Genomic DNA, 24,561 nt, shown 5'->3' with positions numbered 1-24,561 from the left:
CCACTCCCTCTGCCTCGTTTTGCCCCTCTGTAAAATGGAGATAATGATAGCATCCGGCCTACAGAGGTGCTGTCAGACAAAGCGGGGCAACATATAGAAATGTGGGACAGGGCGCTCGGCATGGGGCCCAGGAAAATCCGCTAACATTAGTCCCTGGCTCCCAGGATGCTGCGGTTCCCTGCTCTGACCCATTCCTGCTGAGGTGCTGTCACCTGGAACTCGTTCCCAGTTGGCAGTTTCCATGCAAACTGTTTTCCCCTGACAGTGGTGGTCAGGAGGGTCGGCTGTGGCTGTCGGCCCCCGGGCTGTCCCGGGTAGCCCTGAGGGATGCTGCAGAGACCCGCTGGGTGGGTCCAGGGGTCAGTAATGGGGTCAGAGCTTGGGAAGGAGGGAGATCTCCACGCTTTCCCTAAACCCAGCCTGGGTGCAGGATGGCTTCTCCCCACCACTTCCAAATCCACTGCTCCCCAGGGCCCCTCCCTCTGCCACCTCCCTTCCTGCTGGCACGACCCTCTGTCCTAGGAACTTCAGAAGGACCCACAGCCCAACCCACTCCTCTTCATCCTGGGTTTGAAGTCATGTATGAGGTGACCACCTACAAATGACAATAGTGGGTTTCTGGTGAGCACTTAGTTCTTGGATCAGGGCCGCACGTAGTAAGGGCGGGATGAGTATATCAGGCAGGGTCCACCTGGGTGTTTTAGGTGTGAGTGTGGACTGTGCAATTCAGCTCTTATGCAAAGCACTATGGTTCAGACACTGCAACAAGCACTGGGAGAACCACAGCCTTAACGCCTCCCTTTGCAGTTAATTTACACTCTTACGTATGTTGTTAGCTTGAGCTGTGTGATAGATTTGTGATGAGGGTACGGATCCCATAGATTTGTGATGAGGGTATGGTTCCCATTCTACAGATGAGGAAACCGAGGCTCAGCAGGAAGAAACTGATGAGGAAGAGACCAGAGGCTACATCTTCTGACTTCACACCTAGCCCTCATCCTATGTAACCCACAGCCTCCAGTTCTTTTTTAAGTTTTGAGTAAAGGCCTGGATTAAACTAAATTAATTATCTATTTATCTACCTATCTATCTATCCATTCCAGGGCCTCACATCACATGACCTTAGCCCAAGGCAGTCCTAAATACCTGCGGCTTGGCGAGCATGGGCGTATGAGGAAGTGAGGAATTGACCTGGGCTCTTCCTTGGCCCCCAGGGTCCTCAACCTCCTCTCCTTGCAATGCCCAGTATGTTTATGTCAAAGCTTATCTTTCTGATCTGCTGTTCCCCCAGGATCCAGAGGGGTCCTAGGAAATCTGAGGAAACACTTCCAGCTGGAGGGCTCCTGAGTGTAAAACATTAAAGCATTCTCTCCCCCTCCTGGGTCCTATGGCTTTAAAACCTAAACCGTAAAGAACGCTGGTGCTCACACTACTATATAAAATAGATAAACAACAAGGATCTTCTGTATAGTACGGGGAACCATATTCAATATCTTGTAATAACCTATAATGGAAAAGAATTTGAAAAAGAATATATATGACTGAATCACTTTGCTGTACACCTGAAAAAAATAGCCCTTTCCCGGGGAAAGCGAGAGTGTAGTGTGCCCTACCAGTCAAGCCAGGGGCCTGTGGAGGGAGCGGTGGTCGAGATCCAAGGCCCGCTTGGAACAGGGGAGACTGGCGCCACCCCTGAGGCTTCCAGGAGTTCCTCTTTTGCCTCCTTTGCGGGGCCCCAAACGCTGGCTCCGGTATATCAACTATACTTCAATAAAATTTTGAAAATAAAAATAAAAAGGTTGGTGCTGTGGGTCCCTGCAATGTTTCCTGGCCAATTTCATGTATTACACCATTTGACTTCTCAACACCTCCAGAGTCAGGGGAGGATTCTTCCCATTGCCCAGATGAGGAGACTGAGGCCCAGATTGTAAGTGGCAGAGAGCCTGCCTGCCCCTCTTTTCATCAGACCTTCTGACACCGAATATTTAGGGCAGTGGCCAGGGGTTTTAGTTACTCTGGAAGTCTCTACTCTGGCTAAGGGGCGAACCGGCCTTGCGGGGGAGGGAGAGTGGAATCCAGGCCACCTTCATTGGCCCCCAGAGGGGCCCAGGTCAAAGCCCCAGGGTGGGCCTTTGTAACAGGCAGTGCTGACACGCCTTTGGCTGCCGGCGTCCAGGGCCTGGCAGCTAATGGGATTGGAGCCTTTTGTCCAGACTCTAAAGCTCAAAAGCCCCTCCCAGCTCTGCTAATCCCAGAAACTTTGATGCTGGTTACACACTCCTGGCTTCTCTCGGGAGTTAGGACTTTAGGTTTCTGAAGCTGGGCCAGGGTTGCTGGAGGTTACCGAGGGGATCTTATCACAGCTGACCCCATAGCCCGGGAGGGAAAGCTGAGCCCCAGGGATGGGTCATGACAGGCCCAAATGACCCAGGTAGGAGGTGACGGCCAGGGATTTGAACCTGTCCAAAGCTGCTTCCGCTCCCACGCCACCACACCGCCAGACCCTCTGTGCCCACTGTATGTTTGGGAGACCAAAACTCCATCTGAAATGGGCTGAGCACCCCTTGCTAACCTGAATCAGGGCGAATCACTCACAAGTGGTCTAGGACCCTGATGACAAGTTTTAGAAGATTATTTACTTATTGTTGTACATTGAGGAAGCTACCCCAAAACAGAGGGTGAGAGGGAGAGAGGGAAGAAGAAAGAACAAGGGGAAAAAACCTCTTTCCTGCTTTTGGTGGAAAATATTCCATTTTCCGAGGAGAAGCATAAATTCCACACAGGCCCAAAGGCCCACAATCTGAGGTGGCACCATGAGCACCAGCTAAGAAAAGCATCGTGAACGCCAAGTGGGTTTTGTTGTTGTTTTTTTGGGTTCACGGGCCTCTCACTGCCGTGGCCTCTCCCTTTGCAGAGCACAGGCTCCGGACGCGCAGGCTCAGCGGCCATGGCTCACGGGCCTAGCCGCTCCACGGCATGTGGGATCCTCCCGGACCGGGTCACAAACCCGCGTCCCCTGCATCGGCAGGCGGACCCTCAACCACTGCGCCACCAGGGAAGCCCGTGAATGCCAAGTTTTATCTCTTTGGGCCCCATGCTATTGAGTCCCCGGGCTTGTGGGTTACCTTCAGCTCAGCCTCCCAAGTGGAGGACACGTCTCTCACCCCCTGGCCCTGCAGTGGCTGGAGGTGAGCCCTAGCTATGCTGACCCTGGCACAGCTAGGCACCTTCCCAAGGTCCCCCTTGTCCATCTCCCTGTCTTTTCCTGTTGCAGTCAGCCTGGCTCGCTTGGCACATACAGTCTGGACGCAGGACTCCAGGCCCCTGCCCCAGCCTCTGTCCAGGGCTCAGCGAATGCCTTGCTTTGCCATCTGTGCCAGCACCCCACACGGTGTGGGGCTGAGCCTCTGACAGCCACTGCTCCGCCCCTCTGCAGCCCAAGTATGGCCTTGCCTAGCCCTATCCTGGGTACCTGGAGCACAGGGACTCTCCCTCATCTTGGCCCCTGGGTGGCAGAAGGCTCTGGAAGCTCTAACTCCAGGCTTCAGAGGGGGAAGTCTCAGGCGGGGCAGGGGTGTCCTCCCAGAGCCCCCTCCTCACCCAGCCGAACCACGCGCAGGACTGACTGGAAATTGTTTTCTTCGAGATCACACCAAGATCAGCTAGGGTTGTTCTCCTTTCTGTTGGCTTTCTGCTCTCCTGCCTGATTTACATATTTTCCTTCTCTCTCTCTACTTCTCTCTTTTCCCACCCCTCTCTTCTGTGCGCTTTTCTTTAAAAACTTCAGGCAGGTTAGGAATCACCTGACTTTTACCTTACCACCATCTCCCCGAAACGTTTCCCTCAACCGCAAAGCTCTTAATGACTTCATTGATACCCCCAGGCATTAATGAGTCCAGAAGAAAGTGCTGAGGATGGGAAGTAAAGATATAAACAAGTCCTGTGACAGCCGCCCACTCCGGGCCGCCTGACCCTCTACAGCTCAGCAGTGGAAGGACAGTGGGTGGGTCCAGAGATATTTTTGTGCCTCCTTTGGGAGGACTCTCTTGGATCCAGCCTGTCCACAATATACAGCACCTTATGATGCTTCGAAGGTGCCAGGACGTGTCTGTTTACCTCAGTGCCACTCCCCTGGGAGGCTGCAGAGACCACGGCTTAGAGGCCAAGAGGCCAAGAGGCCAGGATTTGAGTTCCAGCTCCAACTCCTCCTAGCTGTCTGGCTTTAGGCGAGACCCTTAACCTCTCGGGACTTCAGTTTCCACATCCGGGAAATGGGAGTAACCATCACCTTTAACTTATGCCCATGAGAAGAGTCATTGGGAACAACCACCGCAAGCCCTGGACTCAGTGCCTGGCTCACGGTAAATGCTCAGTGAACACTCACAGATACTGATTACTCGTATTAATTGTAAGGTCACCAGGGGTGGGTCATACTGGGTCCCCACCCCAAGGAGGAGGAAGAGGGCATCATGGGCTGGCCTGTTTGTGCAAGAGTGGATGATGCAAACTAGAAGGGTGCCAGTGGAGGCGGCTGCCAGCCCCTGGAGGAGGTTGTGTTGTAAACAGACCTGCCACCAGCTGTCGGGACCCGTCCAACTGTTCCAGAAGTGACTGGAGCATCTGCCCCTGGCTGCCTCACTGCGCTCTGCCCCAGGCTCCGACAGCACAGATCAGGGCCTATGGCTTGTGGGCTGGCCCCTCAGGATCTGTCTGGGCCCCTGTAAACTCCCTCAGTCCCTATCTCACACATAAGCTCTTCCATCCTGGGCAGGGGGCTTGGCCTCTGCCCCGACTCAGGTCTTCATCACTTACCTAAGGGTCACTGCCTCCCTGCCTCTTCATTCTGGGCCATGCCCCTGGCTTCCTGGGGAGCTGCCTGAAGTCACATTCCACCCACACCTCCTCTGCTCAGAAATGATCAGAAAATGTTCCATCTTCCTGCCTCACCTGGTGGGACCTGCATCCCCCATCCCCACCCCCCGCTTCCCCTCCCAGCATCACCCCCGCTTCTCACCTCCTGACCCTTTGCTATAGCCACACTGCACTTCCCACCATCAGCCCAGACCCACCCCGGCTTGTCTGCCTTTGCGCGAGCCGCCCCTCCACCTGGAGGTCCCTCTCCCACCCACCCTCCACCCGCCTGAAGACATCCACCCATCCTTTCAAAGGCCATCACCTCCTTGAATAAGTCCTTATATTTACACACACACAACGCTTCTCATTCTTTACGTGGTGTCATCGTTTTTGTTTGCAGATCCTATTCCCTCTCCTAAACCCCACGTCATTGCAGGTACAGCCCTTGGCATCCAATGCTGCTATCACCTGCCCCCCCCCCCGCACAATACTGCACACACATAGATGTTCCATAAATGGCACATGAAATTGACGCCCCCATGCATGAAAATATCTTTCATTCAACCTAAAAGCATTTCTGAAATTCATTTGTCTGACATAGACATTGACCAAGGCCTATGGAACCAACAATAGCATCATTGATAACTCCTTTTGCATTTCCATTTTTAGAAGTGCACAGCAGAGTGATATTCTGAGCCAGAAACCTCCAGAAGATCCGACAAGTACGTGCAAACAGCCGATTCTTGTCCCCCAAATCCAAAATGAAAATCACCAGCTTGCTTTGTAACTCGAGAGAATAAGAGAAAGAGGGAGACGCAAGAACATACTTTGACTTTAAGAGGTTACAGATAGGCACCGCAGCGGTAAGCCCCAGCCAGACAAGCAATCTTGCTGTATAAGAAAGTTGAAAGCATGCATTACCTGTTAGGCTCTGAAACAAGGGTACAATTCAGGGGTAATAAAAAAGATTTTCTTGAGAGTGTCTTAATTCAGAACATGCTCCCTGAGTTTGCCTTCTGCCCTGGCCCTGGGCTCCTGGCTGCTGTGCCAGGCAGTTCTGAAACACTCTCCTTTGAACCAGGGAGTTTATTTTGGGCCCACCGCATGACCAATGATGGCGAGCCAAGCTATAAGATGTTATGAATCTCAGATTTCCTGTTTAAAGATTGCACTGGGGAAGCCGCGATCCTGGTTCCTCCAGGGCGCGTCAATTACGGACTTCACTTCGGAGAGCATCTCGGAGCTTTGGCCCTCCCGTGATGTCATCACTTGTGATCCCTGACATGGAGGCCATATATGGATATGTTTCTGGAACTCCCCAGGAGGGAGCGAGAGAGGAGAGAGATGCAGAGGGTAAGAGACACGGAGCTGGGAGAAAAAGACACAAGAGCAAGGAAGGAAGTGTAGGAGCGATGAGAAGGGAAGAGAATGGGGAGAAAAGAAGAAAAGTGGGAAGAGAGGATGGAGAGAAGAGAAGTAAAAGGAAGGAGAGGAGACAGGGAGGCTGGGAAAGAGGAGAGGAAGGAGGGAGATGGAGAGCAGGCCGGAAGGCAGGGAGGAGGATGGGCTGAATGAGAGGGAAGGGAAGATGAGAGCGTTCAGCGTCAGGGCCTTTGCAGAAATCACTGCGTGCGTAGCAGGTGGCCCAGCCTGATATTTGGAGGTACCAGGATCCAGCTGCTGGAGGCCATGGGGTGGGGCTGGAGCTACAAAGGGCAAATAAGCATGTGAGCAAGCCTTGGGCGGAGGCACACAGCAGAAGGGAGCCCTTCCTCCAGGGCCAGGGAAGAATACCCCGTTTCTGGAATCGATGGAGTGCCGCAAAATGTCAGCCTCGGGTGGTAAAAATCAACACACGTAGAGGCACACGCACTGGGCACACGGGATGCCAGGCCCCCATATGCCTGCATCTGTGTTCAGATCTCAGGTGTCAGAGTCAGGGGGCTGGAAGTGTCACTTGGTCATTTCCTCTAAGTAGAAAATAATTTCAATTTCAAAGACCCCTTCCCCCTTTCCAGAGAGTGGATTTATGACCCGCTGGCGTGGCTCACTTTGCGTAGTTCATGTGGAAATAAATCTCAGTGAGTTCAGGGTGCCCTGTAGTCGGGTCAGTGTTCTGAAGGGCTGACCCGGGGCTGAGGACGGGGAGACATGATTAGTCTCAGGCTGTCTCCCAGGTACTTACATCACTCCCGCTGGGACAGTCCCCCCGGGCCACTGTGGCTGGCGACCCTTCAAGGACAGCTCACACTCAGCCCCTCCCAGACTGTGTGCCATGGTGGCAGGGTGCAGGAGAAGGTGGCGGCTGTCTAGGGCTCTTTAATGTCTGGGAATTTTTCTCAGTAGGAAGGAGTTCTAGTGGACTCCGTGGAATGCATCCCTGGGGTTCTGCTCCTTCCTTGGCATCCCTGCCAGACATGGGGCAGAGATTCCTCTCCTGTCGATGTGTCACAGACCTCAGATTTGGCCTGGGAGGGCTGGACCATGGGCAGACACAGGGCCCCTTCTCAGGTGACCCTCTGCCTTGCCTCTCCCTGCCAGTAGAGACAAACCACTTATAGTCAAGAAACCTGGGGAAACTCAGCCTCCAAATCCTGTCACCTGTGCCTGCACTCATCTTTTGAAAATTAAGAGCCCAAACGGTAGGTGAAGTATCACGGGGAACAGAAAGTACATTGGGGGTGGACAGCAGGGGGAGGGGACTGGCCAGATACACTTTGACTTGTATATGATAACGTCTTCTGGCTGTACTCACACAACCTTTCCAGCAAGTGCTACTGTCGCCCCATTTCACTGATGAGAAAACTGAGGCTCGGAGAGGCTGGGGAGTTTGTCCATAATCCCAGAATCTATAAGTGACGGTTTAGCAGTTTGAACCACATCTGCCTGATGCAAAAGCCAGTGCTTTTAGTCAATGCAGGTCTATCCCCCAGGTAATGGGAATCCAAATGTTGGGGCAGAACAAGGAGCCCTGCAAGCCTACGACTATAAATTGGTGAATATTTGCTGTTCCCCTGGCCCTTCACTCATCCCACTTGGGAGGCTTGATGCTGCAGATAAAGGTCCACAGACCCTGAGATAAACACCCGTTGGCCTGTCTGTTGACATCACAGGTCACTCAACTCCAAAATGAACAGGTTGGGCTAACCTGGTGATTCCCCACCTTAGCTGTATGTTAGAATCCTATTAAACTTAGCCACACCTGCCTCTACCCCAGAGATTCTGATTTCATTCATCCGAGGCAAGGCCTGAACAGCACCAATCTTTAAAAACTTTTCATTAAATAATAATATACCCACAGAAAAGCACACCTATCATAAGCATACAGGTCAATCGACTCCCAGACACCCCAGCATCTACGTCAAAGAGAGAATATTACCAGCACCCCAGAAGACCCCTTTTGCTCCCTGCACCCATCTCAATACCACCACCCACCACCTCCTGCCAAGGGTGACCACTCTCCTAACAGCTAGTGGTTCAAGTTGTTTGAACTTCATATGAATGGAGTCACGCCTGTGTCTTCCTCCACTGAACTGCATAGTGTGAAGTCTGTCTATATTGTTTCATGTAGTTATGGACTGTTCCTCCTTGTTGCTGGGTAGCTTGCCATGCTATGAATATATCACAGTTAATTCACTCTACTGCCGATGGACCTTTGGGTGGTACCTAGTTTTCGGCTCTCATGAACGGCATAGCTGTGAACTTTCTAGACTATCTTTTGGTGAATACCCATACCCTTTTCCGTCGGGTCAACACCTAAAACAGGAATCGCTGGATCAGAAAATCAGCATAGGCTCAGTTTCAGGAACACTGCCAGTTTTCCAAAGTCGTTGTACCAACTTACTGTCCCATCTGCCGTGTGTGAGAGTTCCAGTTCCTCCACAGCCTCCCCAACACTGGGCAGTCTCCACCTTTTCTCTCATTATCCATTCTGATGGGCAATAGTGGTAGCTCACTGCAGTTTTAATTTATGTGTCCCTGATAACAAATTACACAAGCGTCTGAGAAGTCCTGGCCCCAGTGATCTTTGGAGCCTTTGTGCAAGGCCCCAGAGGTAGTCTTGTGGAACAGTCCTCCAGGGAAGGTTTTTATGGGGACAGAAAGGGCTAAATGGGGCAGAGATGCAGAGGCAGAAACCAAACAACTGGTCAACCTGCAGGGCAGCAGAAAGAAGGCTGGGCTGCCAAGAGAAAGCCCCCAGGGCTCATGCACGACACCAGGAGGGTTCTACTCTCCCGATCCTACACAGAGCCTCCCCTCCCTCCCTCTCTATCTCCTTACCCTGCTTCATTTTTCTCCATAGCACTTATCACCCCCTCCCTTAACTATTATATATTTATTTGTCACTTGTTTATTGCCTGTCTGTGCCATCTGGAATAGTCTTTCTGTTCACTGCTGAGTATCAGTACCTACAACCGTTCCTGGCACATAGTAGGTGCTCATTAAATGGCTGTTGCTATATGTGCTGACACGCAAGCCACACAGCTCCTGGATCTAAACTGGGAAGGGCTGTGGCACGTCCACCAGACTCATCCTGGTTCTTGGCGGCACATACTCTCACACATAGACGCACACACACACAGACACACAGACACACAGACACACACACACAGACACACACACACAGAGACACACAGACACACAGACACACACAGACACACAGACACACACACAGACACACACACAGACACAGACACACACACACACACACACACACACACACACACCAGACCTCTCCCTTTCAGGCTTCCCTCCATGTTTATTTTAATCTGAATTCAATGAGTAAAGTTTTGGGGAGGGAGGCAGTTCATAGAGCCCCAAACCTAGTAGGCACCAGAGAGGGAGCCAAGCCCAGCATGTTTTCCATATGACAGCGATACCTCTTTCAGGAAGGAGAGAAAGAGAGAGAGGGGAGAGGAAGAGCCGGAGAAGGAGAAAAAGGGGGCGGGAGCTGGGATGTGGTTCAGTGCCGAGTCCTGGGACAGTTCTGACCCAGTGACGGAATATCACCTGCTAAAATAAGCACCCCTGCAACCTTGGCGTCCTGGCCCCCAGCCCTGGCTGCCTCTTAATATCAGTTTATTTTGGTTTCAAGAGATGAAGAGGGACAGGAAAGAGTCAGATCCACACCCTGGGCAGAGTTCTGGGAGGGAGAGCACAGAGGGCAGCCTGCAAGGGTGGGGAGGACAGACGAAGGCCCCAAGTCCTGGGAGGGAGGGAGGTGCATCGTGGAAAGGTAGGAGGGGGTGAGGAGAAGGCAGAGGGAAGTCCCCCACCCCTCTTCCTTTCTTTACAATGAACGCTGTACCCTCTGGGGTGCGGCCAACTGATGGTATATTTCCTCTGGAGCAGTCTGGACCCCCATCAAGCTCCCAGCTCTGGGTGCCAAGGAGAACTCCTGGGAGAGAAGACATTCTGCCCATTCATAGAAAGCAGAGGGAGGGTGTAACCCCGCCCCTCAGATGGGAGAGAAGGGCAGGTCAGCCTCACACCCCATCGACACCCTAGACGTGCAGGTGACACCCCAAGGATGAGGGGGCCCCTGAGGACTGGCGAGGGGCAGCCTGACCCCGGCCCTGCTCCCTCCAGCAGCCTCCATGCATGTCAAGGGAGGAACAATGGCGTCACAGTTAGTGGATTTGAGGCACAGATCCACTGTGGGACACGAGCTCTTTGCAGCTGTCTGGGGCCTTCCTGAGCCATGACCATCCACGACTGACCCTTCAGACGAGAGCGGCCAGGACAGAGCAGCAGGACAGAAAGGAATGGCAGAGCCACGGCCGCAGCCAGCCTCACAGTTCCCTGCTCTACACCTCATCCCCCGTCACGCAGATCACCAGCCATCCTCGGCTGGCAGCGCCGAGTTATCCCTGCCCGGAGACGCAGAGTAAGGCCGTCTACCTCGCCTCCTGGGCTTCAGCCCTCGGGTATGGGACATCTGCAGCAGAAGCACTGTAGCCCCAGCACCAACTGTCTGTAAGCTCTTTCTCCGAGGAGTGTCTTGCCCTTGGAGGAGGTCCCAGTAGGGGGTGGTCCTGGGCCTGGTGGGGACACGCGTGGTCAGCCCTGTGCAGACAACATCTTCCTTTTGCGGAGACACCACCCACATGCAATCCCAGTTAGCACCGCCCTGTCCTGTTTCCAGCATGGGCATTGGTGCCGGCTAATCCCAGCCCAACCCTCGCTTGCTGTGGGACCTGGCTACAGCCCTGCACCCCTCTGAATCTCAGTTTCATCGTCTGAGAATAGGAGAGTGATGAGTCTTCTCTCCCATGGCTGTTAAGGGGTTAAATGAGGTCCCAGGGCTCAAACAGCCCACCCAGGGCCCAGCACTGAGGAGATGCTCATCGATGGTACTTCTTCCTTCCCACCTGCCACCTGCAGGGGGAAGGTGTGTGCAGGAGGGGAGGGCATCTCCCATGGGTCAGGCAGGCTCAGGTGACCAGTGAGTGGGCCTTGGACTGAGCCATCCTGGAGGCTGCTGACCCTGTGGGCCAACCTGAGTCACCATGCCTAAGTCACTGTTGGGAACTCGAGTTAGCTCTGTTAGCTGCTGGGAACAGATTATCCATGAACATAAACATGTTTCAAGCAGGTCTGGGAACTCTCTATTGCCCTTTGGCAAGAGGGAAAGGCATCTCATCTCCCAAACAAGACTAGCATGGAGCAGGCCCTCCCTCCTGCCCCGGGATGGGCCAGGCTGTGTCAGACGCTACATTTCCTGCTGGATCCAGCAGCTCCTTGCCGGCCCAGCGCCATCCCTCCATAACTGCAGTGGAGCGGTGAGGGCAGGAGCCTTTCGTCTTCAGCCCTGGCCAGCCGCTCTGGAGGCAGAGCTTGCGGGGAGCAAAGTGACAACTCCAGAAATGCAGCTCTCACCCGTCTGGCATCTCTGCAGGGCAGCCAGCTGAAAGGCAGCTGACTGCTTCACCTTGGCCTTACTCCTCGGGGAATCCAAAGTGGCCACGTGACACTGCAGAGACGTCAGCCAGATCTGGCGCTCCTGGGCTTGCTGCAACAAGGAGGGCCTGTGTTCTGGGTGGGAGGCAGGGCTGAGGAAGAGGCAGACAGTGGACCAGGCGCCCCGACATCCTGGGGGTGGGAAGAGATGCAGATGCCCCCATTTAGCAGCCCCTGCAGGGGTCCAGGCACCTGCATGGCCATCCCGGGAGGTAAGTGTTATCATCCTGGTGGAGGAACCAAGGCCCTCCTGGGACTCGCCTGCACTTGGTAATGGTGACACCTCTGTCCACATAGCCTCGGTCCCACAGAGAACTGAAAGATCAGAAGATGAAGAAATGTCAGAACCAGAAGGTCCTGGGGCTCGTCTGCTCCATTGTCCTTCTTCTGAGAAAAGGGAATTTGAGGCTGGAGGGTGAGAGGGGCTCACCAAGGCAGAAGCCGCAGCTTCCAGAAATCCATTCTGCTTTCCACAGCTCCCTCCCAAGCTTACGGTGTGATCATAGTGGTTGATAATCACATCATGCCCTGGACCCTAAAACCCCAGTTGCTGGGCGAATTGGCAGGAATCCCACCATGTCAGAGGGGGATGGGCCCAGAAAGTAGGCCAGACATCCTCATGGACACATTTACGATGCCTCTTACCCCCTGGAGACTCCCAGAGATGCTTCGAGGCAGGGAGGTTGTGGTTTGCAATAGACCACAAGCCCCAGTGACCAGCTGGAGGCTTAAGCACAGGCAATTTGAGTGTCAATGTCATCGTGCTTCCTTGTTCCCACTCCAGGGGGTCAGGCAGGGGCCACTCCCAGCACAGAATTGCTTGTAAGTTGACTGCCCCAGATCTCCCTTGCAGAGCCAAGTGGCTAAGAACCAAGACTCGAGTCATCTACCAGCTCCACTACTTGTTAGCTGTGTGACCTTGGACAACTTACTTAACCTCTCTGAGCTTTGGCTTTCTGATCTATAAAGTGGGGAAAAAATGATAGTACCTATGCCTCATAGGAAGGTTGCAAGGATTAAATTTTATATATAGTAGTCGCCCCCACCTTACCCTCGGTTTCACTTTCCAGGGTTTCAGTTACCCTCGGTCAACCGCAGTCTGAAAATATTAAATGGAAAATTCCAGAAATAAACAATTCATACGTTTTAAATTGCAGGCGGTTCTGAGTAGCATGACAAAATCTCACACCATCCTGCTCCATCCTGCCTGGGACATGAATCATCCCTCTGTCCAGCGTATCCCGGCATTAGTAACTTAGTGGCCCTCTCAGTTATCAGATCGACCGCTGCGGTACCACAGTGCTTGTGCTCAAGTAACCATTTCACTTAATAATGGGTCTAAAGCACAAGAGCACTGATGCTGAGAATTCGGATGTGCCGAAGGGAAGCCGTGAAGTGCTTCTTTTAAGTGAAAAGGTGGGAGCTCACAAATTAATAAGAAAAGGAAAAAATCGTATGCTGAGGTTGATAAGATCTAGGGTGAGGATAAATCTTCTATCTGTGAAATTGTGAAGAAGGAAAGAAATTTGTGCCAGTTTTGCTGTTGAACTTTAAACTGCAAAAGCTACAGGCACAGCGTGTGATGAGCACTTAGTTAAGATGGAAAAGGCATTGAATTTGTACAATAGATATTTTGAGAGAGAAAGAGAGAGGGATCACACTCATATATCTTTTATAATTGTTCAGTTTTATTATTAGTTATTGTTGGGAATCTCTTACTGTTCCTAATTTATAAATTAAACTTTATCATAGGTATGTATGTATAGGAAAAAACAGTATATATAGGGTTTGGCGCTATCCATCATTTCAGGCATCCACTGAGGGCCTTGGAACGTATCCTCCATGGATAAGGGAGAACTACTGTATATATACATTTCTTAGAATAAAAACTTACGTCAATAAATGTTAGATGTTGTTATTAGTTTAAACTTCCTGATAGAGACAGAGGGGATGGTGGTTGGTTGAAAACAGTGGCTCTTAGCTGGGGACAGTTTCCCCCCAGGGGACATTGGACAATTCCTGGAAACATTTTTGGTAGCCACAACAGAGGGAGGTGGGTTTCCTACTAGGTGCTACTGCATCTAGTGGGTAGAGGTCAGGGACGCTGCTAGGCATCCTACAGTGCACAGGACAGTTTCCCCAACATGGAATTAATGGTCAAAATGTGCACGGTGAGGTGGTGCAGTGGGAAGAGGGCGTGCGAAGGGAGGAAGAGGTCTTCTAGGAGGGAGAGAGGCTCCCCAAGGATGGCTTTGGTTTTCAGGAATAGCTGCCTTCAGGAGGGCCAGGTGTTTGGATTTCAAATACCTTGTGATTGGTATAGGGATGGCTCACTGAAAGGGGCTCATAAACAGCCCTGAAGGTCACCAGCAGAGGGAAATGCAGCCGTAGTTCAAGCAAAGCAGAACCAATAGCTTCAGGGATCACCATGAAGCTTGGGGTTCTCCATTAAGCAGGAAAGGGGGGGACTCAGCCCTGCTGGTGCCGGGCGTCCCCGCTGGTAGCTGGTGCAGACAGACAGACAGACACACAGAACAGACACAGGCACACACACACACACACACACATACACACACACACGTGCTGTTGATGCTTAGATCACACACACACTACACACACAGCTTACCTTCTTTCAGTGAAGAAAAGAGGTGAATTTAATCTACCAGTTGGCAGGGCAGTTAGCAAATGAACTCTAGTCTTATAAATATATTAAGTAACTGTTGATGTCTCTTGTTTCCTAAAAATATAGATCTGGGGCTTCCCTGGTGGCGCAGTGGTTGAGAGTCCGCCTGCCGATGCAGGGGACGCGGGTTTGTGCCCCGGTCCGGGAAGATTCCACATGCCGTGGAGCGGCTGGGCCCGTGAGCCATGGCCGCTGAGCCTGCGTGTCCGGAGCCTGTGCTCCGCAATGGGAGAGGCCGCAGCAGTGAGAGGCCCGCATACCACACACACACAAAATATATATATATATATATATAGATAGATAGATAGATAGATAGATCTGTCTTTCTTGGTGCATGTGTGTGGTAAGAGGCACCTGGCACCTTGGGAAGAGCTCAGGCCTGGCCTCTAGGATGCTGGTCTTGGCCCTTCTGGAAAGTTCTGTGTGACCCTATGCAAGTCTTTCCCCTCTCTGGAGCCCTGAGAAAAGAAGGAAAGCATGGCCCTGAGAGCTGTTAAGAACACCGGCTCCTCCAGACTCTGAGCGCCTCTGAAACCAGAGTGAGCAGCTGTAAGTTGGGGTACCCACATCTCTTTGCTCTCTGAGAATAAAAATTCTAATTTTAAGTCAGCTGAATTCAAATCAAGCCTATGCAATTATTTCAAAATCAGAAATTAAAAATGGGACAACAGTGGCTTTGGACGAGTCTCTGAATCCTGGGATTCAACCTCCCATTACACATAACTGCAAAGTAACTAGCTGTTGGGCAGAATTCAGTCAATACATGTGTTTGCACAGGTCACTCTCTCCCACACCCATGCACACACGGGCTTGTACACGCCCCAGAGAGGCTGACCCTCCAGGAGGCCCTGGGGTGAGCAGACACTGGGATGCGGTGGCCGAGAGCTTGAAAAGCATGGGCACTTGTGGTCAGCCTCGCGCTGTCCTGAGGCGCGGATATGGCAGTCCCCATTTCACAGGTAAGGAGATGGAGGCTTTAAGATACATTTCCAAGTTCACTCGGTCAACACAGGGGCTGGATTTAAAATTCTCTGTCTCTCTCTGTTCTTTCCCTTCCTCTCTTACTTCCCAATTTTCCTGGTGCCACTGAAGCCAGCCAGCATCGCCTCCAAACTGCACTGTCATCGCTCCTGGCCTGGCCGCCGAGAAGCGTGTGACCTGGGTGCACACCGGTGCTGCCAGCAGTCAGGGCTGTGCTGTGGGGGATGACTGCCAGCCCCTGGGCTCCTCTTCTTGTTGATGCAGGGCCTATGGGTGGCCCCAGATGGCCAGCTGGCCCCTCAGTCTTATCCTTCTCTCCAGGCCTCTAGGTCTCTATTTAGCCTGACCAAACGGGATCAGGTGTCTGCTGTGCCACATGTCCTGGGATAAGGACCATTGGGGCCTGAAGATAATCTCCAGGCTGCGGTGCCCAGTGGCCTCTGGTTTCTGACCCACGCAGTCTGGTGCCCGTCGGGGTGAGGGCTGCTGCATCCCCAGAGGGCACGTGGATGCTGAGAGAATCAAAACAGGCTGCATCTGACACATGCTGCCCAGGCGGTCTTGATGGGATCTCCGAGGCCTCTGCGGTCATCCCCCCAGAGATCATCCCCGCCTTCTGCAGCCTTGTTCCCTCAGTGCCCCCAACCTTGCTCCATCGTCTGCACGTGGCTGCACTGGACCCTCTTGGAGCGGCAATGCCCTCTCCCTCCACCCTTTGGGCAGGTTCTGCACAGTGGCTGCTGCAGGACTAGAGTAGATGCGGCTTGGGTGGTCTGCTGAATGTCCCCTCTCCCTCTGCTGGACGGCTTACTCAGCCTTCTCGGGGCCCCAGGTTCTCCCCTGTAAGTCAGGAGCCATAACTAGCACCTTCCTCCTGGGGCCGATGCAGGGTTTCAATGGGAAGGTCTAGGGCAGTGGCTGCTTGAGGCTCAGTAACTGTAACTATCACTATTTTTATCCTCGAGGCACAAATGAAATGCCACGAGCCCTACTAAGAGCCAGAAGCAGTGTCGGCTGCTGGGATGTAGAAACCCTACATCCCAGCCCCAGGGAGGCACAGCCTGGGGGGCAGGGAGCAGGGGCCAGGAAGGGGGGGGGAGGGGTTAGTGCGTGGGGCGGGGAGTGTGGGGCCGGGAGACCTTCCAACAAAGGAGGAACAGGCCACCCTGAGTCTCAGCAGGTGAAGGTTGTCTCGATGCACAGGTGGGCGCAGGGCATCGCAGGCAGAGGGCGTAGCATAAGCCAAGGTCCGTGGCCTTGGAGCCCGCGGCCAGCTGGGCAACCACAGGAGGTGGGCCTGGCCAGAGTGCAGCGTGCGGGGAAGGGCAGCCGTGGGCTGGAGGAGTCGGCAGACGCTGGACCAGGAGAGCTCTGCAGGCCACACTGAGGGCCTGGCCTGTGGGGGAGATGATGGAGAGGTGCTCTGGTTTCCTTCGGGGCTACCAAAGACAGACCTTTACTCCTCTCGCGGATCAGTCCAAGGTCAGCGTTCCAGGTGGGTAGGTAGCTGGCTTCTCAGTTGGTGACCCGAATTCTCACGTTGCACTGACATTCCTTAAGGCCTGGCATCATCTGTATGTTTGAGGCAGGGTTGCCTCCGGCTCCAGAATTCTGGAGGCTGGGAAGACCAAGATCAATGTGCTGACAGACCCTGGCTTGTAGGTAGCCGGCTGTCTTTTCGTTGTATCCTCACATGGCAAAGAGCAGCCTGGGGAGGGTCCTTTCATTTCTACAGCCTGGTGCAAGGTACACGGGTGGGGGGAGGGATGGAGGGAGAGAGGGAGGGAGAGAGAGAGAAAGAGGGTCTTTTCTGGGAGATACTCGGATATAAGTTTGGGGTGGATGTGACTCCCACCTCATTCAGGGCCTTCAGAGGAAGGGGAGAAGCTCCGCACAGCAGAGAGAGAAGATTGCGGCCCCAGGAAGGAGGCAGTGGGGGAGGGCGATGTGGAGGACCAGCCCTGCACCCAGGGGCAGTGGCGGAGGGGGGAGGGGTAGCACCCTCCCACCTGCCTGAATTTCCCAGGAAGGTCAGTCAGGCTCCTGAAGGGTGGGTGCTATAGACAGTGAGCCTACAGGGGGAGGGGTCCAGTCTGGGTGGAGATAGCCAGCCTGGAGCAGGGGCCTTGCGGGGCAGGAGAACAGAAGCCCTGGAACTGGTAGAAGTCTTGGCAGAGGTTTTGGACTCAAAGGGCCAGAGACCCTAATGAGCTTGGAGCCAGTTGGAGCCACGCTTTGAGGGGTGAAAGGCCCCTGTGGACATCTGGCCACATCTGCTTGGCCTGCACCCGGAGCCTCTTCCTGGAGGACTGGGGGCCTATGTGTAGCATCTGTGACTCTGCCCCATCGCCGCCCAGCCTTCTGGGAAAGTCCTCTGTAGTCTCGTCAAGGGGACAGAGCCTAAGGGGGATTAAGAAGCCCCGGTTTCCTTCTCCACACTGTGCTGGCTGCCCCTTTGCTGTCAGATCCCTGCTCTGCCCTTCTGTGCCCGGCAGGCTGACCAGAGCATCACCAAGGTCCCTGCCCTCTGGCTTTTGACTGGGTCCAGCCAATGGGAAGCCAGGTGGGCGGGACAAGAGAGACATCGGGGGTGTTCATTTCTCCAGCTCCCCCTCTGCTTTGGGCCTGGGTTCCCAGGGGCTCCATCCTCCATGGCTGCAGCTCTTCAGGCGGCTTCTCACCAGGCTCCAGAGCACCATTTCCTCCCTGGGATGGTAACAGCTTCCCATGGCTCCTGGACCAGGTGCCTCAGTCTGCCTTAATGCCCTTGACCCTGCCCACCCCTCTGTCCCCTCATCAACTTCATCAACTCTTCATTTAACCTTTTGCATGTGCCTGCTGTGTCTTGTATTAGATAAAATATAAGATATCCAGTTAAACTTGACTTTCAGACACAATAAATTGTCCTTCAGTCTAAGTATGTCCCCAAAATTGTGTGGGATATACTTATGCTAAACAATTCCTTGCTGTTTATCTGAAATTCAAATTTAACTGGGTGTCCTGTATTTTTCTTTCTAAACCTGGCGATCCCACCTGCAGGGTCCCTGACTGATACACTAACACATCCCTCAGGTCATGGGCATTTCCAGCCACCCCTGACTAGAGGAATAGGTGGGTTTCAAGCTCTTATACTCTGCCCTGCCGAGACGGAGCTACATACAGGCTGCTTCTTTCTCCTATTGGGGCAGTGGGAGGCTTCCCTGGGGGCAGGAACATAGTCTAAAGATGAGGAGACTGGCCCAGACATCTCCGCAGTTGCGTGGCATCATCCCCTAAAATGCCCCCAGGGCCATGGGCAGAAACGGCCCCAGTCCCTGTTCCCATGAGCAGGTCCTGGCCATCAGCAGAGACGTGGCCGAATTCTCAGCCTCAGCTTTGAGCTCACAGCAGAACCCCGAGGGGGGTGGCATCCAGGACAAGGACGTTTGGAGAGAGAGGCAGGGTGTCAGATGGACTTGGAGTCTTAGACTCGCCCCTCTGCCACCAGCGGGAGAAGACGCGCTGCCTTTTCAGGGCTCCTGTGATTACATCAGACCCACCTGGCGATCTCCCACTTCTCAGTCCACTGATGCAGAACCTTAATTACATCTGCACAGGTGATGTAATCACGAGTGTGATGGCTCGTCGTATTCACAGTGCCGGGGCCTGGGGAACCCTGGAGCCAGGTGAGAACTTGGTTCACCTCTGTCCCCTTCCTCCTGGCCTTCCGAACTCCACACCGCCCTGGTCCTCCTTCCTCACTGCGGCTCCTGTTTGGTCTCCTTCGCCCCGTTCACCCACCAGCACCAGCATTTTTAGGAACATCGGGATGCCCAGAGCATCTAGGGAGCTGGCAGAAGGCACCCCAGCTGGGGATCCAGCCCCTACTCGGGGAAGCTCGTGGCCTGGGGTTTGGGGGCCTTGCCTCCAAGCTCAGTGGTGGAGTGACGTCCCAGGGTCAGGTAATACCCCAGGAGAGTTTGGGAAGTGCTGAGACTCCCCTGTGAGGGGTCCACGGTGAGGGGGCAGCTGTGGCAGCTGGGGGTGCACGTGGGGTGGGTGACCCAGACAGAACTGGCTCTTTTTCCAGCTTGGCTACAGAGCTTCAAGAGAGGGTCTGGCCTTAACCAGAAATGGCTGTGGACCCGAAAATGGCACAAATGCTGGACTAACATCAGGCAGGGTAATAGCGATAATATCAGCTTTTTTGTATCGGGGGACACTTACTACGTGCCAGCTGCTAAGTGTATGTGTATATCAGCTAATTTAATCCCCACGGCTACGTATGAGGTAGGTACTATGTTAACCCCCATTTCCCAGAGAAAGAAACTGAGCCTCAGCCAGGTCAGGAGACTTGCCAAGACCGCACAGCTCATGACTAGAGCAGAGCTGCTGAGGGCTGTCACATCTGCCTTCACTGCCGTGCCGAAATGTGACATAAATCTGTGCTCAACATTAACAACGTGGTTATAACGGCACAAGACTTTCTGCGGGGAAGCAGTTGAACTGGGACTTAACGAGGGACACGATGAGGAAACATATTTGGCTTCAGTGTAAGGAAGGGCAGATGTTCTGGCGGTCAGAGTGGCCCAGAGGTGGACACGGCTACTTTGGGAGGGAATGAGGTCCCTGTTGCTGGATATATGCAAGTGAAGAGGCTGTTTCCATTTTCTGGGGCCCTAGTAACAACAGATACTGTACTGAACATCCTACACATGTCATCTTTAGGTTCTCACTGCTCCATCACATAGGCGCTGCTGTCTCCAATTTACAGATGAGGAAACTGAAGCCCAATGAGGTTAAGTGACTCAGTGATGGTTATGTAGAGGGTTGGTGGGGGAGCCGTGACTCAAACCCAAAGCTGTGTATCTCCAAAGCTGTGCTTGTACCCATACAACTATCGAACGCCTGCTGTGTTGTCTGGTACTATCCTTCTAGCCGCTAAGACCCAGGAGGGACAATTTAGTCCCAATCCTTGCCCTGATGGAGATCAGATTCCAGTAGGGAGAATGACAGCCCAGAGTAATGAGACCAAAATAGACCTCAAAGAGAATGAGGCGAGACCAAAGGTAAGCAGGAGTCGGGGGGGGTTCAAGATGGTCAGGGGCGGCCACTCTGAGTGGTGCATCTGAGCTGAGATCGGAAAGGAAAGAAGAAAAAGTATTATGAAGAACTGGGAGAACGGTGCTCTGGGCAGAGGCAACCACGGGTGCAAAGGCTCTGAGTGGGGCAGGAGAAGAACAATGTGGGAAGCATGGCCAAGCTGGGGGCCAGATCACTGGAGGCCTGGTCATCCAGCGTTTAAGCTTCATTTGTAGTTATTAGAGGGTTATTTAAACAGTGGAGTGCTGCAGCCCACTCATGCCCGCACATGAGAACCACCTGTTAAATCTTCAGGATTTTTGCTGTTGTTAAACTATTAGTAGTTTGAAATCAGCCATGGTGGGAGTATTTACACCATGGAAATGGGCAGCAGGTGGGTAAACATTTATCTGCCTCACACTGGTTTTAGACAGGGAAGTGGGGGGAGTGGCTCTGCGCCTGAAGGAGCGCCCTCTGGCGGCAGGGGGGAGAATGGCCTGCAGGGGACAGAGAAGCAGGGACGCCCTGCAGGGAATGTCATTGTAGGGATGCCCCACAGGGAAGGCCATTACCTTGGTCCATGTTGGAGAGATGGGGGTTTGGACCAGGATGGGCCCTTGGATGGATCTGAGTGATTTTGAAGGCAGAACCAGTGGGCCTTGCTGAGATGACCCCATTACTGAAGCTCAGAGCAGGGAGGTGACCTGCCCAACGTTACACGTCTGGAATATGGAAGAGGTATGATTGAGCCCAGGCCTACCAGGCCCCTAAACCCTTTCTGTTCCCTATACTTCAGTGTTTCCCTAAGTTGCCATGAAGATTCTTCCTGGGAAGCTTATGGTCTAGGATGAAGAGGAAATAATGATGTCCCTGGCTGCCTGTGGTCAGAGCACCCCTTTCCGACACCGCTTCCCAGGAGGATGGGTCCTCTGAGCTGCAGTTGGGGGTGGGGCGTGGAAGGAGCCAAGATGTCACCATCATAGACACTGGGAGGCCCAGCTCCCACTGGTGGACACTGGGGCCATGGCGTCTGTCCTCCCTCCCAGGAGGGCCCTAGGAGGGCTGCCCCAGAGATGGTCTTGGAGGGTCCTACGACCTGCTTGGGAGATTCCCAACTCTGGGATGCGGGACCTCCCCTGGGGCAGGGCAAGGACCAGGGCTGGAACCAGTCTAGGACCTCAGAGGAGGAGCTGCCACAGCACAGCTTCCCGGGGGCCGGGGCTGCTCTGGTTTTTGCTGGGGTGGGAGGGAGGGGATAGGGATAGATCTGAGAGTCTAGCTCAGTGGGAGCGGGGGATCTAAGCAGCGCCCGGTCTTAGCGAGATGCCGGCAGAATCACTAGGCCCCGCTTGTCTGCCTGCACCTGCCCCCCCGCCCCCCCCCCCCCCCCCGCCCTCTCGCCCCCCACAGGCTTCACACACTCCCAGTCCCTTCCCTGAAGCCGCCTTTGGCACCAGTCCCAGCAACAGGGCTCATCTGCTCCAGCCCCTCCCTGTGTCAAAACTCACTCTCAGAAAAGGGTCCTGTACTGGGGGATCACTGTCACTGTGACCTTCTGCAAGAAGCGAGAAGGGAGGAACAGAAAACAAAACTAATCAAATACCTACCAGGTGTCAGGCAGAGCTGCTTGCTTTCCTCAAAGAGTTAAAATTACAGAAAGGTTTCCCCTCATACTCAGCCCCTAAAATAAGGCTCTAAAAAGTTTACTCTTATCCTTCTAGACTTTCTTCTTTGTACACACACACACACAGGCTATTTTTTTAAAAACTGAGATAATGTTACGTGTTCTATGTGGATTATTTCATTTAATCCTAGGTTGTTATTATCTCTACTTTGCATTTCAGGAAACTGACGCTCAGAGAGGTTATGTACTTTTTCTAAGGTCACACAGCTGGTAGAACTGCCTGGCCCCACAGCCTCACTCTCTGCATCTTGGGCATCACCTATGGGTGCAGAAGGCCAGCCTTGTTCCTGTTGGGGGGCATTTGGGGCTGCAGAGCAGGTGGGGCTGGAATTCTGGGCAGAGGCCTGATCCCGCCTTCCCTTCTGCTGTGCTGTGAGACTCAAGCCCTGGGGTCAAATTCCAGCCCCACTGAGTCCTTGTTAATGCTTTTTAAAAGGGGATTCTATTGCCATTTAATTGCGGCTCTGCCCTTGAAGCAGACTCCCAGCTGTCTGTAACAGACAGCTTGGCCTTGGATTTCTCTCTCCCAAAGCCCAGGGGATAGAGGCTGCACTGGGAGGTCTGCGACCTGGGCCACTCACCAGCTGTGGAACCTTGGCAGTTCCTGCCTCTCTCGCCTTGATGTCCTCTTTTCAAAGTTCCTTTCAGCCCCAAGGTAAGCCCATGACTCCACCCCTAGTCACTGCAGCTTGCTGGAGAGAGGAGGGGGAGGAAGAGGACGAACCAGAGCAGAGAGGAGGGCTCGGGGGCAGCTTAGTGGGTTTGGAAGGGAGTGGGTGTTTAAGAACAGGTTCTGGAATCCCTAGACCTGGGTCCAAGTCCCAGGGCAGGACCTATGCAGTTGTACAAGGCCCAGGCTCAAAAGATTCCCGGGGCTTCCCTGGTGGCGCAGTGGTTGAGAGCCCCCGGTCCGGGAAGATCCCACATGCCGCGGAGGGGCTGGGCCCGTGACCATGGCCGCTGAGCCTGCGCGTCCAGAGCCTGTGCTCCGCAATGGGAGAGGCCACAACAGTGAGAGGCCCGCGTACCACAAAAAAAAAAAAAAAAAAGATTCCTTACTTGGTTTTACATTCTGTCATTGCTGTCTTGAAATTCTTAACTTTCTGAGTAAGGAGCCCAGCATTTTCCTGTTACGCTGGGTCCCACAGATTGCACAGCCAGCCCCGCTACCGCGTTATGAGCCGTGTGCCCTTGGCAAGTGATTTCACCTCATGGATCCTGGGTTTTCTTATCTGCAAAACGGAGTGATGCTTACACCCCCTGGGAGGATTGTTCTGAGAATTCAAAGAGAGATGCCTGGTAAAGAGCCAGGCAGCAGTAAGTCCATAACCGGTGTCAAGCCCTGGTAATTGTGGCCATCTTTCTGTAGGGCTCTGTAGGGCCTGACGGAGAAATATCTCCGGAGCCGCAGTCTCTCTCCCAGCCTTGTCCACGGGGGCAGGCGGGGGGACACATTTCAGGCCAAAAATAAAATCCTCGGGCTTCCCTGGTGGTGCAGTGGTTGAGAGTCCGCCTGCCAATGCAGGGGACACGGGTTCGTGTCCTGGTCCGGGAGGATCCCACATGCCGCGGAGCGGCTGGGCCCGTGAGCCAGGGCCGCTGAGCCTGCGCGTCTGGAGACTGTGCTCCGCAACGGGAGGGTCCACAGCAGTGAGAGGCCCGCGCACCGCAAAAAAACACAAAAACAACAACAAAAAATAAAATAAAATAAAATCCTCACTGGGAAGCGAATGGTGCCACCGTGCGCACAGCAACCCCTGCCTGTGGCTATACTGGATCAAGTGGTTTAGGGCCCTAAGTTCCTGGGAGATCAGGAGCTGTGGGGTTTGAGCCTGGGGAGAGATGAGGGTCTGGTGAGGCTGCTCCAGCACCCGCTTTCAGCCGGGAGAGGGTCAATCACGTGACCTCCATACATGAAGGCCTGACGCCTAGAGGTGCTGATGGAATCTCCCCAAGGGCCGCCTCCTTCACGCTATGTCTTGGCTTGTAGGACCCCCAAGGTGTTGTCCCAGCACCTCAACCTCCCAGATGTTTCCAGAGTCCCGACTTCCTGGATTCATAGCTCAGCAATTTCCCAGCGGTGAGACCTGGAGCAAGTTACTCAACCTCTCCAGGCCTCAGTTTCCCCATCTGCGAAACACTAACAGGTTTGACCTCGTGGACGTGTCATATTAAATCAACCCCTGCATGAAAAGTGCTTACAAGCATGCAGACAACGTCAGCCGCTGCAACGGCTGGCCTGCCTGCTTCCACTCCACGCTGAGCCCGACAGCGGGCTCCGAAATGCCAGTCTGACCACGCCTCTCCTTCAGCCGCTCGTTGCCTTCAGGATGAAGCC

The sequence above is a fragment of the Leucopleurus acutus genome (assembly GCF_964270905.1).
Source record: "Leucopleurus acutus genome assembly, chromosome: 1".
NCBI classification, from domain to species: Eukaryota; Metazoa; Chordata; class Mammalia; order Artiodactyla; family Delphinidae; genus Leucopleurus; species Leucopleurus acutus.
This window is presented reverse-complemented; position numbering follows the sequence as displayed.